This window comes from Nicotiana tabacum, chromosome 21 (genome assembly GCF_000715075.1).
Source record: "Nicotiana tabacum cultivar K326 chromosome 21, ASM71507v2, whole genome shotgun sequence".
Lineage (NCBI taxonomy): Eukaryota > Viridiplantae > Streptophyta > Magnoliopsida > Solanales > Solanaceae > Nicotiana > Nicotiana tabacum.
The window spans coordinates 101,471,897-101,489,419 of NC_134100.1; the positions used below are offsets into that span (position 1 = coordinate 101,471,897).

A 17,523-nucleotide genomic window follows, 5' to 3' on the forward strand; every position below is an offset into this window, starting at 1 on the left:
CTATAAATAACATCTCTTTTTACCATTTATCACTTTTACATCTCCAATTTCTAAATTATCTAAGCTCTTTCTCGCATCTTCTGAGTTTATCTGCAAGCCTGTGATTTTTATTGCAAAATCTTCCTTCTGTGATTTTTACTGCAAAATCTTTCTTCAAAACACCACATCTTTGTCATCCCCTTCTATTCTCGATCTTCAAAACCAAAATGGTGAAAATATCAAAAATCGTTCCTCAAAAAGAAAAAGCTTCTTCTTCACAGCCTGCCGCCGACAAAACACCGGTGGAGCCACGGCCTGAGGAGTGTGATCCCGGGGCGTGTGTTCTTACCTCCGATTTTAAGGTCGATAAAGGCTCGTCGGTTCCTAGCTGATGCGAGCCAGTATTGAGGTATATGTGTTCGATAACCGAAGGGCATCTCGAACAGATAAGGAAAGATTGTAACTGGGAGAATAAAGAAATGGTAATCCCGTCTCCCGAAGAGGATATTACTACTCATGTGAAAAGGTTTTTAGATGTGTATACTTACCCTTTTAACGTTAGGTCCTCTCGACCCTGTTATCATTGATTTTTGCCGTCAATACCAAATAACCCTAGGCCAAATCCATCCTTCTTTTTGGCGGATCGTTATTTTGATCCGTTTCTTTGTGAACAAAATCGAGGGGATACCTTTCACCCTCGACCACCTCATTCGATTGTACAACCTTCGCCTCTTTCGAGGTGGGTTAATAAAACTTCAGTACCGGGCCATCAAGGTTTTGTTCTCGAGTATAGACGAGGACAAGGATCGAAGCTGGATGGGTAGGTTCGTTCGAGTGAAGAATTCGGACCTAATACCAGTCGAGAAGATGCCATTTCCCAAAGAGTGGAACATGAAGCGTAAGTGTAACTCTGCTGTTATCTCCTATTGTTTTGCCCCTTCGTTTCTTTCTCACCGATATCCCCTTTTGTGATGCAGCAGTTCCTTGGAGGCCCGGTGCAGTTCCTGACCTCAAGAACTGGGTACGGGACATGGCTTCGACCTCTACATATGCCGAGCGCTCATGGCATGATTTGTCAAAGGGCCGATGGGAGGCCAAAAATCATGGTAAGCCACGTTCTCGTATCTTTGATAGTTCGAACAAAGTATTTTCCATATACTTAATCAATTTTCTTGTGTGTAGGCCTGTGCAAAGATGCAGTTTTGAGGCCACCGTCCGGCGAGGAAGAGGCTTTGGCCTTTGTTCCAAAACTGGTGAAGGATAATAAGAGAAAAAGGGTCTCTACTTCCGATGATCCAAAATCAAAGACGATGACGACTCGTAAGCCGAGGAAGAATACCATCCCTTTGACCGAAGAATCAGTTCGGCGTCTAAGGGATGAAGACGAGGAAGAAGAAGATAACGGGTCCGTACTGGTGGCCCGAGTGAAGAAAACCATTGATGCATCAAAGGCAGCTGGATCGATGGTGGTTTGTGTGTCTCCGCCTCGAACTGAGGTGGTATCGGAGAACGATTCAGGCAAAGTCCCCGAGTTAATGGAGGTCGAGGATGCCTCCTATTGAAGTTGACAACCGGTGGGTATATCCGAAAGGGCCGATCCTAAAGCTCTCCGAACTGAAGAGAATGCCCCAAGCGACTCGCTTGGGGAAATAGTAATCAGAGACTCGCCTACTCTCCCCACCTTTTCTAAAGGGGCAATTCGAGAGGCCCAAGCTTTGGGGGCCCTCGAGGTAGACGGTCCTCACGAGAGAGAGGACCCTTTTCGTGATCTGTTTACCGCTATCGAGGATGTTGCCGGCCCTAGTGATGCATTGGGTCTTTTCCACGAAGTGCAGCAGGCTCTGAATCGGGTAAGCCTTAACTTACTTTGTCGGTACCACCTTCATGTTTGTTTTTATTTTCTAACTTCTTTTCTTCTTTCTTCCCAGGCCGCAGCGGTTCATCGAGAAACGTGTTCTCGATCTCGAGCTGAGCTGCACCGGTATGAAGCAGACCTCTGACGGGTGACGGAAGAGAGGAATGCCCTTAGACTCCTCTTCGGGCAAAGGGAAGAAGAAATCAAGGACCTCCGAACTGAGTTGGCCAAGGCTTATCAAGACCAGACCGACCTGACCGAGCAGGTAATGATAATCTTAAAAACCCATGGGCTCGATTCTGGAACGGTGGCTAATATTTCGATCTCACAGCTGTAGCAGAAGCTTGAGTTGATTGGGAAGCTTCGTGAGGAGGTCTATAAGATAAAGGCGGAGACCTTGGGATGGAAAAATGATATGGACCGTCTCGTCGCAGAAAAGGAAATTGCTCGAGCCAAATTATCATCGGCCGAAAACCAACTTCAAGACATGAAGGAGAAGAGCTCGGTCCAAGCAAGAAAAATAGAGGAGCTCGAGGCTCGGTTGGCCTCCGAACTTTCCAAAGTCGAATTTGAAGCTGAAAAAGCAAAGGCCAATGAGGATGCATTCGTGGCCGTCTATCGGGTCGACGCTGAAGCCGCTCAGGTACAAGCAAGAGAGGCAGCTGAGACCACTAAAACTCGAGTATATTGGGCTGCTGAACTTGCCAAATGCCAATCTCGGAGGGATACCCTCGAGGAGATCCATGCTCGAGGTTTCGATCTCACCGAAGAGATAAAAAGGGCTAAAGAGATCGAAGCCGATGTTGAAGCTTTGGCTTCCGATGATGACGATGATGATGATGGGAGCAAGAGTGGGTCTGAGAGCGGGGAGGATCTTGATGGAGGAGAGACCGCCTCCGGAGATAACCAGGAGACTTAGAGTTTTTTTCTATTTTTTGTGTAGGGTCCTGTTCGGATGTTGTAAACACTTTTGAATATATGAAATCAGACCTTTATAGCCTTTATAACCGAGTGGGTGTTTGCTCAAACTTGAAGCGGTGTAGCACGTAGGCTTTATGGTCGAGTTAGTGCCTCGCTCTAACTCGAAGTGATAGTTAGTCCGTAGGCTTTTATTGGTCGATTGAGTGTTTTTCTCGAACTCGAAATAATTATCAGCCCTTAGGCTTAGTAGTCGAGTGAGTGATTGCTCGAACTCGAAATAATAGTTAGCCCGTAGGCTGTATGGTCGAGTGAGTGATTGCTCGAACTCGAAATAAAATTAGCCCTTAGGCTTAGTAGTCGAGTGAGTGATTGCTCGAACTCAAAGTAAGAGTAGCCCTTAGGCTTAATAGTCGAGTGAGTGATTGCTTGAACTCGAAGTAAGAGTAGCCCTTAGGCTTAATAGTCGAGTGAGTGATTGCTCGAACTTGAAGTATGAGTAGCCCTTAGGCTTCTATTGGTTGAGTGAGTGCTTTGCTCGAACTCGAAGTAAGGTAGCTCATAGGCTTAGTAATCGAGTGAGTGATTGCTCAAACTCAAAATAATTGTTAGCCTGTAGGCTTAGTAGTCAAGTGAGTGATTACTCGAACTCGAAGTAAGGTATCCCGTAGGCTTAGTAATCGAGTGAGTGATTGATCGAACTCAAAATAATAGTTAACACATAGGCTTAGTAGTCAAGTGAGTGATTGCTCGAACTTGAAGTAAGGTAGCCCGTAGGCTTATTAGTCGAGTGAGTGATTTCTCGAACTCGAAATAATAGTTAGCTCGTAGGCTTAGTAATCGAGTGAGTGATTGCTCGAACTCGAAATAATAGTTAGCCCGTAGGCTTAGTAGTCGAGTGGGTGATTGCTCGAACTCGAAGTAAGAGTAGCCCTTAGGCTTAGTAGTCGAGTGAGTGATTGCTCAAACTCGAAATAATAGTTAGCCAGTAGGCTTAGTGTGGGGCTTGGCCTCGTTGATTTTTTGGTTGGCAGTCCCGATTTACGGGGTACTGGTCGGCCCTTAAGCCTATTTGCGTAATAGATCATGAAATAGCGGATGGGTTCTAAGACGTGAGATATCGGCAAAGAAGAAATTTCTCTTTATGTCGTTATACATGTGTTTATGTTTTATACCAGGGATTGAGCAAACTACACGAGCATAGTTCATTTTGACCATTTGGCTCTTACAATATTTCCTATCGAAACCCTGTTATTATGAAGTAACTTCCTTGCATCGAACTTGATATATTTGAGGGTAACGCCCCCCAGTATTCGAGGTTGATTGTAAAGAGGCCTCAGGTACTATTGAATTTTTCTAAGTTAGCACGATCAATGGTTTCCTCATTAAAAAACTTGCCGAAAAACCCATCCTAAATAAAATCGGTCTAAGGAAAAAAGAGTGCAACGCGTGCTTTCAGGCCTAAGGCTTTGTGTTGAATAACCCATTCCTGTTCTTGGTCGAACTCCTGCAAGGGTTAGTTTCTAAATATAAACAAACATGGGAGGGTCATACCTTAGTAGTAGTATCGTTTTAGGTGTGACACATTCCAATTTCTTAGTAGTTGTTTGCCATTTATAACACCGAGCTTGTAGGATCCTTTACCGATGATTTCGAGTACCCGATACGGTCCTTCCCAGTTTGGACCCAGTTTTCCTTCATTCGGATTTCGGGTGTTGAGGGTGACTTTCCTTAGCACTAAGTCCCCGGTTTTAAAATGGCGAAGATTGGTTCTTCGATTATAGTATCTTTCGATCCGCTATTTTTGGGCGGCCAATCGGACGAGAGCGGCTTCTCGCCTTTCATTCAATAATTCGAGGCTAGTATTCATAGCCTCGTAATTTGACTCTTCCGTTATATGTCGAAACCTCACACTGGGTTCCCCGACTTTGACTGGAATCAATGCCTCGGAACCATACACTAAGGAGAACGGGGTCGCCCCTGTACTAGACTTTGAAGTTGTTCGATATGCCCAAAGGACTTCAGGTAAAATTTCTCTCCATTTCCCTTTAGAGTCGTTCAATCTTTTCTTTATGTTTTGAATGATAGTCTTATTCATCGATTCTGCCTGTCCGTTCCCACTAGGGTAGTACGACATTGTTAATATCCTTTTTATTTTATGGTCTTCGGGGAATTTTGTCACCTTGCTGCCGATAAATTATTTTCCATTGTCACACACTATTTCGGGGGTATCCCAAATCGACATACGATGTGATCCCAGATGAAGTCTATAACCTCTTTCTCTCTCACTTTCTCGAACGCCTGTGCTTCAACCTATTTAGAGAAATAGTCAGTCATAAATAAAATGAACTTAGCTTTACCTGAGGCCGACGGTAGAGGGCCGACGATGTCCATCCCCCATTTCATGAATGGTCATGGGGATAGGACTGAATGAAGTTGTTCTCCAGGCCGATGAATCATCGGTGCAAACCTTTGACATTTATCACATTTTCGAACAAATTAACGAGTGATTCGGCGCCGGAGTGGTTCCCACAAGTGCCTTCATGGACCTCTCGTAAAACGTAATCGGTATCTCCTGGTCCTAAGCATACTGCCAATGGTCCATCGAATGTCCTTCTGTATAATGTTCCATCTTCAGCCAATCTGAATCGAGCAGCTTTGGTTTGTAGGGTCCTCGACTCTTTAGGGTCCGATGGGAGCTTTCCGTTCTTCAAGTATTCAATATATTTATTCCTCCAATCCCATGTTAAGCTTGTAGAGTTTATCTCGGCATGACCTTCCTCGATCACGGATTTCGAGAGTTGAACGATAGTCCCCGAGCTGATCTCGTCTTCCTCGACCGACGACCCCAAATTTGCAAGTGCGTCGGCCTCATTGTTTTGTTCTCGAGGTACATGCTGTAAAGTCCATTCTTTAAAATGGTGCAAAGTTACCTGCAGTTTGTCCAAATACCTTTGCATTCTATCCTCTCGAACTTCGAAGGTTTTGTTTACTTGGTTTACCACCAGTAAAGAGTTACACTTGGCTTCAATGACCTCTGCTCCCAAGATTTTGGCTAGTTCGAGACCTGTAATCATGGCCTCATACTCGGCCTCATTGTTAGTCAACCTAGAAGTTTTGATAGATTGCCTGATAGTGCTACCCGTGGGCAGCTTCAAAATGATTCCTAGCCCGGACCCCTTCACATTCGAAGTACCGTCTGTGAAGAGGGTCCATACCCCCAATGATGTACCCGATTTTAACAAGAGTTCCTTTTCCACTTCGGGTACGAGGGTTGGCGTGAATCGGCTACGAAGTACGCTAAAATTTGAGACTTGATGGTCATCCGGGGTTGATATTCGATATCGTACCCACTGAGTTCGATGGACCATTTAGCCAATCGGCCCGATAGTTCGGGCTTGTGAAAAATATTCCGAAGTAGGTAAGTGGTCAATACGCATATGAGGTGACATTAAAAGTATGGTCTTAACTTTCTAGAGGCGCTTATCAGTGCAAGTGCCAATTTCTCTAAGTGCGGATACCTAGTTTCTGCTTTCCCTAAAGTTCAACTTATAATAAACGGAAAATTGCGTACCTTGCGCTTCTCGAACTAGGACACCACTCACCGCTATTTCTGATACTGCCAAGTACAAGTAAAGTTTCTCATCTGCCTCCGGAGTGTGAAGCAGTGGTGGGCTCGATAGGTATCGCTTCAACTCTTCTAATGCCTGTTGGCATTCTGGGGTCCAAGTAAAATCGTTCTTCTTTTTGAGTAGAGAGAAAAATTGGTGGCTTCAATTCGATGACCTCGAAATGAATCGGACTAAGGCAGTTATCCGTCCGGTTAGCTTCTGTATGACTTTTACACTATCCACGATGGTGATGTCTTTGATGGCCTTGATTTTATCGGGGTTGATCTCGATCCCCCGATTCGATACCATGAAGCCAAGGAACTTGCCCGAACCGACCCCTAAAGCACATTTCTCGGGGTTGAGCTTCATGTTGTATTTCCTTAAAATGTCGAACGTTTCCTGCAAATGAACCAAATGGTCCTCTGTGCGCAGGGACTTAACTAGCATGTCGTTAATATAAACTTCCATTGATTTACCTATTTGTTCTTCGAACATTTTATTTACTAGGCATTGGTAAGTAGCTCCTGCATTTTTTAGCCCGAAGGGCATTACATTATAACAATAGGTTCCATACTTGGTGACAAATGAAGTCGTTTCTCGGTCCTCTGGGTTTATTTGGATTTGATTGTACCCGGAATAGGCATCGAGAAAAGTAAGGATCCCGTGGCCAGCCGTGGCATCGATCATGCGATCGATGTTACGCAATGGAAAAGAATCTTTGGGGCACGCCTTGTTTAAATCCTTATAATCTAGACACATTCTAAGTTTGTTCCCTTTTTTAGGAACTACAACTATATTGGCTAACTATTCGGGATATTTCACCTCCCGAATGGACCCTATTTTGAGAAGTTTAGTTACCTCATCCTTTATGAATGCATGCTTTATCTCGGACTGGGGTCTCCTCTATTGCTTCACCGGTTTGAACTCGAGGTCCAGGCTTAACCGATGCGTCGTTTATCTCGGGTGGGATCCCTGTCATGTCTAAATGGGACCAAGCAAAACAATCTATGTTATCAATAAGAAATTAGATAAGCCTTTTCCTGAGTTCGGGGGTTAATCCCGTTCCCAGGTATACCTTTCGCTCGGGCAGGTACTCGATCAATATAACTTGTTCCAGCTCTTCGATCGTTGATTTGGTGGCGTTGGAACCTTCGGGAACAATACAAGTTCGAGGGGTCAGAAAATCCTCCTCTTCTTCTTCTATCTCCTGCTTCCCCGATTCGGTCGAGGCTGATGTTTGTGATTGCTATTTGACTTCCTCTTTACCTTTGATGATCGACCTTTCTGAGGTTGATAGTGTCGATATCAGTGTTACCTCATCGACTGCAAACATTTCCTTTGCAGCATGTTGCTCCCCGTATACTGTTTTTACACCGTTCGACGTCGAAAATTTCATCACTTGGTGGAGGGTCGAAGGGGCTGCCCTCATACTGTGGATCCAAGGCCTTTCGAGCAGGGCATTGTACCTCATGTAACCCTCGATTACGTAGAACTTGGTATCTTGAATTGTTCCGGCCACGTTCACCGGTAGAATAATCTCCCCTTTAGTTGTTTCACTGGCCATATTGAAGCCGTTTAAAACCCGAATTGTGGGCACGATTTGATTCTGTAGGCCGAGTTGTTCCACGACCCTCGATCAGATGATATTCGCCAAACTACCTGGATCCACTAAAATACGCTTAACTTGAACTTTATTTAATAAGATAGAAATTACCAAAGCGTCGCTGTGGGGCTGAGAAATGCCTTCTGCTTCTTCGTTATTGAATGACAAAGTGCCTTCGGGCATATAATCTCGGGTTCGTTTTCCCTAGTGGTTGATACCTTAGTGTGTTTGAACATGGGTCCATGTGGAATGTCGACCCCACCGACGATCATATGAATGACATGTTAGGGTTCCTCCTGTTCATTTTTCTTGTTGGCGTCTCTTTCTCTGAATGATTCTTAGCTCGATCGCTGAGGAACTCTCGAAGGTGGCCCTTGTTGAATAGACGGCCTACCTCCTCCCTTAATTGTCTGCAATCCTCGATCTTGTGACCATGCATGCCATGATACTTGCACATCAAATTTAGGTTTTTTGGGGAAGGATCGGTCTGTATGGGTATGGGCCACCTAGCATCTTTGATCCTTCCAATTGCCGATACAATGTCCGATGCATCGATGCTAAACTTATATTCCGATAACCGAGGTGCCTCTGTGGGATCGGCATACTTGTCAAAACCACTTTTGCTCATAAGTCCCCGAGAACTCTGTCCTCGATCACTTCTTCGATTGTTCCAGGCGGAATTGCATCCTGAACCATTGTTCCTTCAATCTTCGTTATATGGTTGATATCGGTCTCTGTTCGACCTTGGCTCCATGTCGATGTCCCTCTGGTTTTTGACTACCGACCTGTTTGGATGTACTGAACCGGAAGGGGCCCCTAGTTGGTCGTCTTCAACCCTGATCTTCGATTGATATCGGTTGTGCACATCTACCCAGTTTACGGCCGGATACTCGATCAAACTTTGTTTCAACTGACGTGATGCTATCGAACTCCGCTCGTTCAACCCTTGGGTGAAAAGCTTGAACGGTCCAATCATTTGTGACCGGTGGCAATTCCATGCGTTCTATTTGAAATCGAGACACGAACTCCCTCAGCATTTCATTACCCCTTTGTCTCACCTTGAAAAGGTCTGATTTTCTCATTGCAACCTTTATGGCCCCTGCGTGTGCCTTTACGAAAGAATCTGCTAACATGGCGAATGAGTCGATGGAGTTTGGTGGCAGGTTGTGATACCAAATTATTGCTCCCTTTGAAAGGGTCTCTCTGAATTTTTTTAACAGTACAGATTCGATCTCATCATCTTCTAGGTGATTCCCTTTAATGGCACATGTATAAGAGGTGACATATTCGTTGGGGTCGGTCGTTCCATTATATTTATGAATATCGGGCATGCGAAATTTTTTGGGGATCGGTTTTGGAGCTGCACTTGGTGGAAAAGGCTTTTGCACGAAATGTTTGGAATCCAAACCCCTCAACACTGGTGGTGCCCCCAGGATCTGATCGACCCTGGAGTTATACGTTTCTACCTTTTTATCGTTTGCCTCGATCTTGCTTTCTCCTGATTCTATTCGTTTGGTCAGTTCTTCGAACATCTTAGTAATTTCGGGATTAGTACCCGATTCTTGCTCATTTGACCTTACTATAGCTGGCTCCGTTTTGTGGGTGACTTCTCGGGGTGGACTGGGCTCCGGCCTGTTCGGTATCTGGGTTTGACTCTGCAACTGAGCTATCGCTACTTGTTGAGCCTGCAACATTTCAAAAATCATACGCAAGCTGATTCTGTTTTTCTCAACGTTATGGGTGTCTCGAGCTGCAGATCGAGTACCACCATGAATGTTATTTTCAGGTTCAGAATGTTGGTTTGCCTCAATGGCTACATGCGAATTAATGTCTAATGGTATTTCGACTCGAGCCCCAACAGTATCGACAAGCAGTCTTTCGGCCCTGGGCGTCAAGTTGTTGTTCTCACCTTGAATGCCAGCTTCGTTGTCGATAGGTAAGGCCATTAATTGAGAGTTCGTCGTTGCTAATCCGAAATCAAAGACATTTTCAACAACAAACGTAAAATGGTGTGTTTTGCAGATTCGTATCAAATAACCATTGTTATCCTTAGCCCCACGTGAGCGCCAAACTGTTTACCCGAAAAACGGATAGAGTTGAATTTGTACGTAGTTCCAAGGGTACGTGGTATATCTTAATACAAATCGTATAAGCGAAAGTATCGAGTATTGACTGTCAAAAATGAAAATACTAACGAGGTTTAAGGGAAGATGATTTATGAATAAGCCAGATGAAAATAATGTATAAAACTCGAAATGATAATCTCTCGATATGGAGCATATGCACAGTATCTGAGTTATGGTATTTTTAATGCCTCAATCGTTGTGCCTTTACAGAGATAATAGATATCCCTCTTATAGTGGGGGATCCTACTTTAGGTATAATTAAAAATATATAGTGGGGAACCATGATAAATCAACTTTTTCCTTTTTCGTGCCGAGATTCTCTCCCTTAGTGCGGCTGTAACGGCTCTTGTCTAGAGGCTCGATATTGACTCCAGCTCGATACTGAATCGAGCTCAATATTGATTCGAGCTCGGTTTTGACTCGGGGTCCGATATTGATTCGGGCTCAGCATTGGTCGGTCTTTGGCTCTCAAGCTCGATAACGTTGCTTCGCATCATGGTTCGATTTGGATTTGAGCTCGATAATAACTTCGAGCTCGGTATTGATCGGTCCCTAAAATCTCGAAGCTCGATAACCCGGCTTCGGATCTTATCCCGAAATTATGAAGACGCTCTTCGGCGCTCTTTGGTCCATTATGTTCCCATCTCGACCAGTCGTACGAAGACCGAAATCGGTTTCGACCGTATACAAGTTTATTAATGTTTCAAGTCCTTCCCTCTATCGCTCTAAAGTTTCGCTCCCCACTAGGAAAGACTGCTGTTGTAGGGCAGCCATTATAGGGAATATTAGTTCCTTAAAAATTTCAGAAAAGGCGACCTGTTTTTCCTTAGTGGGTCTTCGTTATGAGATAACTGGATGAAAGAATTCCTACTTCAAATTCAGCAACTTTTCTTAAGTTTTATTGGTTTTGATGTTAGTAATATGTGTAATTTGCAATAAAGGGGAATTCTTGATATTAGAAAGGCTTGGGTATTTTTTTTTTTTTTTTTTGGGCGCCAAGCCGTTTGAGCTCTAGTAGAAGAAATTGAAATGCTAGTGGAATTATATAAGGACAAATTTCAAGAATTAGCTAGCACGCTTGTCATAAACGTCAAAGTTCACATTTTTATCTAGTACAACCATTTTTCAAAATGTTTATATATCTTTTACCTACATTTGCTACTTAGCTGACTAAATACCTCAGGATATCTCCAAATTCACAACCTACTGACATTCATGTTACAAAGATAAGATTCTATTGTTCCTTGCTTCTTAACTTATAAAGTTCTAAGCTGGAAGAAGATGAACAATTTCAGATGCTTTCACGGAAACATTTTGCTACGATCTTGTTATCATCATGCTTTATGGAAATTGATAATGTAAGAGCTGTTATCATTTATTGGAGTTAAGCACTGCACAAACAAGAAGAGATATACTAGTTTACTGCAAAACCTATATATGAAGCATAAAATTGCTATGATACTAATGATAGTGTAGATGACTTTCGAAAAATGTTTCTCTAGCTGATTGGTTTTTGTAATATCATGAATATAAAGTAGATGCAATGAATAACACTGAGATCACCTTTTCTTTTGTTGGTTTATGGAACCACCAGTTTCCATTTCTTGATGGACAACTTGATAAAGGAGCTTTCTATTTCTCAGGCCAAAAGGATGTCTTCAGATCTCTCTCATGATCTGGAACTCTCAAGTTTATCTGCTCTGTGCCCATTGGATGGTCGTTATTGGGGTAAAGTCAAGGAATTGGCTCCATTTTTTAGCGAATACGGCTTAATTCGATTCAGAGTTTTGGTTGAGGTATGTCTGTTCGGCAATTTACTCTACTGCTGTTGCATTTCTGAAAAAGCTGATTTTGATGTTGCATAGGGGGGAAGGGAAGAAAGGATTTGCCTATGCTGTCTCTAATGCCTGAAACAAGTCTTTTCTTTCTTAGGAATTCGGTTCCTAGATTTTAGAAAATTATTTTCAGCTAATACAAAGTGCTTTTGGTTCCACATGCTGCTTTTTGTGAGTTAATGTTTTGTAGAGCAATGCAATACAAAGTGTTTTTGCAAGAGAAGGAAGATGTAAAGTCTATTTCACACAATCTTGCAAAGAGCACTTACCATAGTTCTAACTAGTATTAGACTCTACTCTGTAAAGCAACACTATTTAAAAAGGTATTCAGAATTTCAGATTCTTTGAAGGGTAATGCAGATTTATTGACAACTCAACTGTGAAAGCCCGATGAACTGAAATTATCTATTAGTTCACGTAGTGGTACCTACAGAACTAATGTTATGTGAAGGTTGGTACTTGTTAATAGAAAGGTGTGATGATGCAGTGGAATGTCATCAATAGTCATGGTAATATATTTTGCTCTATCGTCATGCATAATCTGTGCATTCTATGATGACGGGTCCAAAAGTGTATTCCAATTTATTCTAATTGAAGTTGTCTTTTTCTGTTTCTTCTTACCTTTCATACTTTTCCACATTGGTGGGAAACAGGAAAAGGATATTTTGACGTTTAACTATCTGTTAGATTAAATGGTTGTTGAAGCTTTCCCAAATCCCTCAAATCATTGAATTTCCATGCTTCTCTGAAGGAGCTCAGTCTTTTCTGCAAAACTTGATTGATGAATTTAGCGTGGATGATGCACTGGAAGTTTAGAAAATTGAGAAAGTCACAAATCATGATGTGAAAGCAGTGGAGTACTTCCTGAAACAAAGATGCCAATCACATCCAGAGATAGTCAAGGTATATATAGTTTCTCTAGCACGTCTTGCATTACACTATAGTAAATTTCCATGCCATTCAATCAAGTGGGAAAAGAAATTTTTTAAAAAGTACACATAATCTCTCTATCGTTGACCAACACCATGCATTTCTGCTTATTCTTCTTCTTGTCTTATTTTTGTGGTAGGTGCTTGAGTTTTTCCACTTTGCTTGTACATCTGAGGACATCAACAACCTTGCCCATGCACTGATGCTGAAAGAAGCTTTGAGCGAGGTCATCTTGCCCGTCATGGATGAACTAATTGCTGCAATCTGTAGCGTGGCTACAACAAATTCTTCTGTCCCCATGCTTTCTCGCACACATGGACAGGTAGATTTATGTGTATGATTTCTCATTTAGGTGCATTTGGGAGAAGCTTTACGATAGTGCTTAAGTTTATTTAGGGAAAAAAATGTTGTGCTTTCATTTATGAAATACCATGGAGTATAGTTTGCTTTGCACAGAGGTTTTTGACAAGTGTAATCTTCAAGAATTGCCTTTCTGCATTGTAGCCTGCTTCACCCACCACACTCGGAAAGGAAATGGCAATTTTTGCTTATCGATTAAGTAGGGAAAGGCGAGATATCTCTCAAATTGAGATGCTGGGGAAGTTTGCAGGTACAGTTGGAAACTATAATGCACGCATGGCTGCATATCCGGAAATAAAGTGGCCCCAAATTGCAGAGGAGCTTGTGATGTCTCTTGGATTGAGATTCAATCCCTACGTTCCACAGGTATGCTATATAGAAAGAGTTTTGGTGATTCATAAAAGAAGCAGCCATGTTAGGTTACACATGGTTCTTTGTGCACTGCTGCTTAGTTCCAAAATTTTAGCTGATGTATTGTTCATTCACTAGGAAGCGAGAGGCTATTATTTCCGGTGAAAAATATGTGCACGTTTATCATTCTGAACGAGGGCATGCATTAATGTTTTCAATTCAATAGAGTTTGATAATATCTTTCTGAGTTCTTGGAATTAAGCCACCAAGAGGTATATATATCAGTTACCAAAATGAATTCTTTCTACTCTGGTAAGAGCGTAGGTATTAACTGTTATATTCTCGTTCTAAATAGTATCAACACTTCTCCTCCAACTCCAAGTGGTATTCATGTAAAGATGGGTTCAAAATTTAAACTTTGTGAATTCAAGGTCGAAATTTTCTAGTAAATTTAACACATAAAAAGAGTCTACAGCAAATTTACTGGGTTCATATGAATCCATATGTTGTGAGCTAGATCTGCCCATAATTAATGCCAAGATAAAAGGAGGGCGAGGGGGAGGAAACCAATAAGTGGTTTTAATTAAATTAAATGTGATAACTAAATGTGGACCTTTCCGATCCAGAGACAGCTGGAATAGTTTGATGCTTATTAAATGTTTAGAGTAGCTCAGCCCAGATACTTTGTGCATAGAGTGTTGCCTAAGAGACTTGCGAAAAGAAACACCGACTGCTATTTAAGTTATATATACCTAAATGGCCAATGTGAGCAGTGGGGATGTAGAGTACGCATGTCGGGTTCATCTAAACTTAGTGTTTTTGACACAGTTAAAAAAATACTAAAATTTTATTAAATATTAGAGTCTGAACTCATAATTTCATAAGTGTATATAGGTTCAGTTATAAGAACCAAACGGTTAAACACATCAATTTAAAATCATCCATCCGTCTATGAGTGTGAGTGTGCCATTGCATGCTAATAGTAATACGTTAAAATAGAGCTTCCATGTGTACATGCAACCATGCAATATCCACTTGGAGTGTACTAGAAGTCTAGAACTGTAATTCATGATAACCATTTTAATACATACATATATCGTAAGCAAATTAAAGTGCAGTGTATGTCCAAATGCTCCAATACAATGTGGCTTTCTATATAAATCGCACTAAACAGTTCTACAACTTCAGAAATTAATATTGAAAGGCCAAGTTCAAAGAAATTATGCTAGAGTCTGTAGCTTCGCATATACAGCTCGTCCAACTGCACTGATCTTAGTGGGAACTAAAGCTTGGTTCCAAAAATGTGTATCCGAGAGATGTTTGGAACACAAATTTTACTCTTCTTCTTTAAATGATCTGGGTCCCTTACAAAGGACAAAATGAAATAACATCTATCTCACTTCATTAATTGTGTGTTGTGGTTGCTGGTAATTGGTATAATGTTTTTATGGCAGTGACATGTGACATCCTTCACCATTTTGTGATTGCAAACATCCCACATGAAGAGTAGATACATCTTCAGCCAAGTAATTGCTTAGAGTTGTTGGTTTATTCAATGCTTCCTTTAATATATGCATGCTTAATTGATAGCGCCATATAACGACTCACGTTGTGAAAAAGCATTTTTCAGGCAACCAAGCTCTTGTTGAGAGGGACTTGGCTCCCTAAAATATTGAAGTTGAGTAAAAACTTCATACATATAGTGATAATTAGATACATGTTAGCTTAACCTAAAATAGAGTGCTTCACAAAATTTCCGTTTTCTTTCAAAACTCAAGCAAAAGTAAGGACATGTAAAGGCATTAGAGGTATAATTATCGAATTAACATGAGTTTTGTGGTTTAATGTCATGATACTCCCTCTATTTCATTTTATGTGGCAAGGTTCTAAGTTCGAGAGTCAAAGCACTCTATTTTAAGTGTGAATTTAGACATAGATTCTTTAAGTTTTTTGAATAAACGTTACATATTTTAAAATAAAAAACTACTATAAATCGAATCAAGATTTTCAACTAGAAATTTCAAATCTTTAAATAATTTTTACGATATATGCAGTGTTTTGAAATATTTAAAATTTATCTTTGTATAAGGGTAAAGCCGAGTCTAATGAGCACCCCGATTTCCCGGTGAGAGAAACGGAGTAAGGATGTGACTGTAAAGAATCGGAATCAAAGCCAGGAGCCTCTCGTATCACGGTCCGAGCAAAACACTTACCCTCGGAGCCATCGAGACCACGTGCTCCGGGTCCGATTCTAGTCCCAAGACCTCGGAGAGCATTACCGAGCAACCATACACGATTACCAAAGGGCTGTGATATCCGTGCCTAACCGGATATCACAGCGTGTATCTCGGTCCGTATCAGCGAAAAATCAGCGATAGAGAAAAGGAATATTTTTACCTTTCTTAGAATTGTACCTAGGGTAAAACTCCCCTACTATATAAAGGGGAAGCTAATTATTTATTAGACACATTGTAACACGTATACCAATGCAATATACGTCTATTTTTCTCTACATCATGGTCGGTCTATAAAGTTGTGGTTAGACCGGCCATGATGTATGGGGCTGAGTGTTGGCCCGTTAAGTACTTACATATCCAGAAGATGAAAGTAGCAGAAATGAGGATGTTGAGGTGGATGTGCGGGCACACTACGATAGATAAGATTAGGAATTATGATATTCGGGAGAAGGTGCACGTGGCTCCCATTGATGACAAGTTGTGGGAAACGAGGCTTAGATAGTTCAGACATGTTCAGAGGAGAAGCCCAGATGCTCCGGTACGGAGGTGTGAGTGGCTGGTTGTGGAGGGCACGAGAAGAGGTAGAGGGCGGCCTAAGAAATATTAGAGAGAGGTGATCAGGCAGGATATGGCAAGACTCCAGATTCCGAGGACATAACACTTGATAGGAAGATGTGAAGGTTGAGTATTAGGGTTGTAGGTTAGGAGGTAATTGAGTCTTGCCTTACTGCGTACCATTGTGAAACTAGCCAGGTAGTGTTTTTGTCTAAGATAGCTAGTGGCAATGTTGTGTCTTACTATTTTGTTTTTCAGTACATGACCTATTTACAAGCTATCGGTTTTGCTTTGCATCTTTCTTCTGAATTTCATGGTGTTCTTATTTTTCCTATGATCGATGTGGTGATACTAATATTGTCTCCTTTTGTCTTTTTATTTTCTTGAGCCGAGGGTCTTTCAGAAACAGCATCTCTATTCCTTCGGGGTAGGGATAAGATTTATGTACACACTACCCTCCCCAGACCCCATTAATGAAATTTTACTGGGTTGTTGTTGTTGTTGTATTGGAAGTTCTTGTTTCTGGTTCATAAGTTCTTCATAAGCACCGGTCCGGAACCGAAGGCGAGCTTCTTGTTAAGCCTTGAACCGAGCTCGGATTCAGTATTATCATTAGTTTGGTTATTTATTCTATTCTTTAATGCTTTTCTAACGTCATTAATCATTCGTATTGAATTAAAATCACATATTCTTAAAATCGCGTACAATTCAATTGTCATCTATTTTTTCTGGGTAAACAATCTGTTGAGTTTTTTATTTTTATTTTTTAAGATGAAATAGTCTTAAAATGAGGGTGAATGGAAAATGGAGGGAAAATAAAATTTTTGAGTAAAATTTTAAGTTTTCCCTCTTGACAATGAGACATTGTCCCATATTGGAAGAGGAAGAGATTTTTGGTGGGTATATATATAATTGCTCTTCTTGTAGCTCTTAAAGAGTTAAGAAGAAAGCAAGCCTCGCGCCGTCGTCGTCGTCGCTCGCTCGGCTCGGCTTCGGCTACGGCTTCGGCTTCGGATTCGGATTTGGATTTGGATTTGGTCAAATGATCGATTGATTGATTAATTTTTTGGACCAAATTTATTTGTTAATAGTAAATATTAACGTAAGATTATCCGCATTTATAACGGATATTTTCCAATCCGTGTATTGACCATTTGGCAGCC

General features: G+C 41.6%; 1 pseudogene; it reads left to right on the plus strand.

Annotated features, from left to right (window-relative positions):
* The first annotated feature begins 870 nt into the window (after positions 1 to 870).
* On the plus strand, positions 871 to 13,835 carry LOC107773133 (uncharacterized; annotated as a pseudogene).
* Positions 13,836 to 17,523: the final 3,688 nt, after the last annotated feature.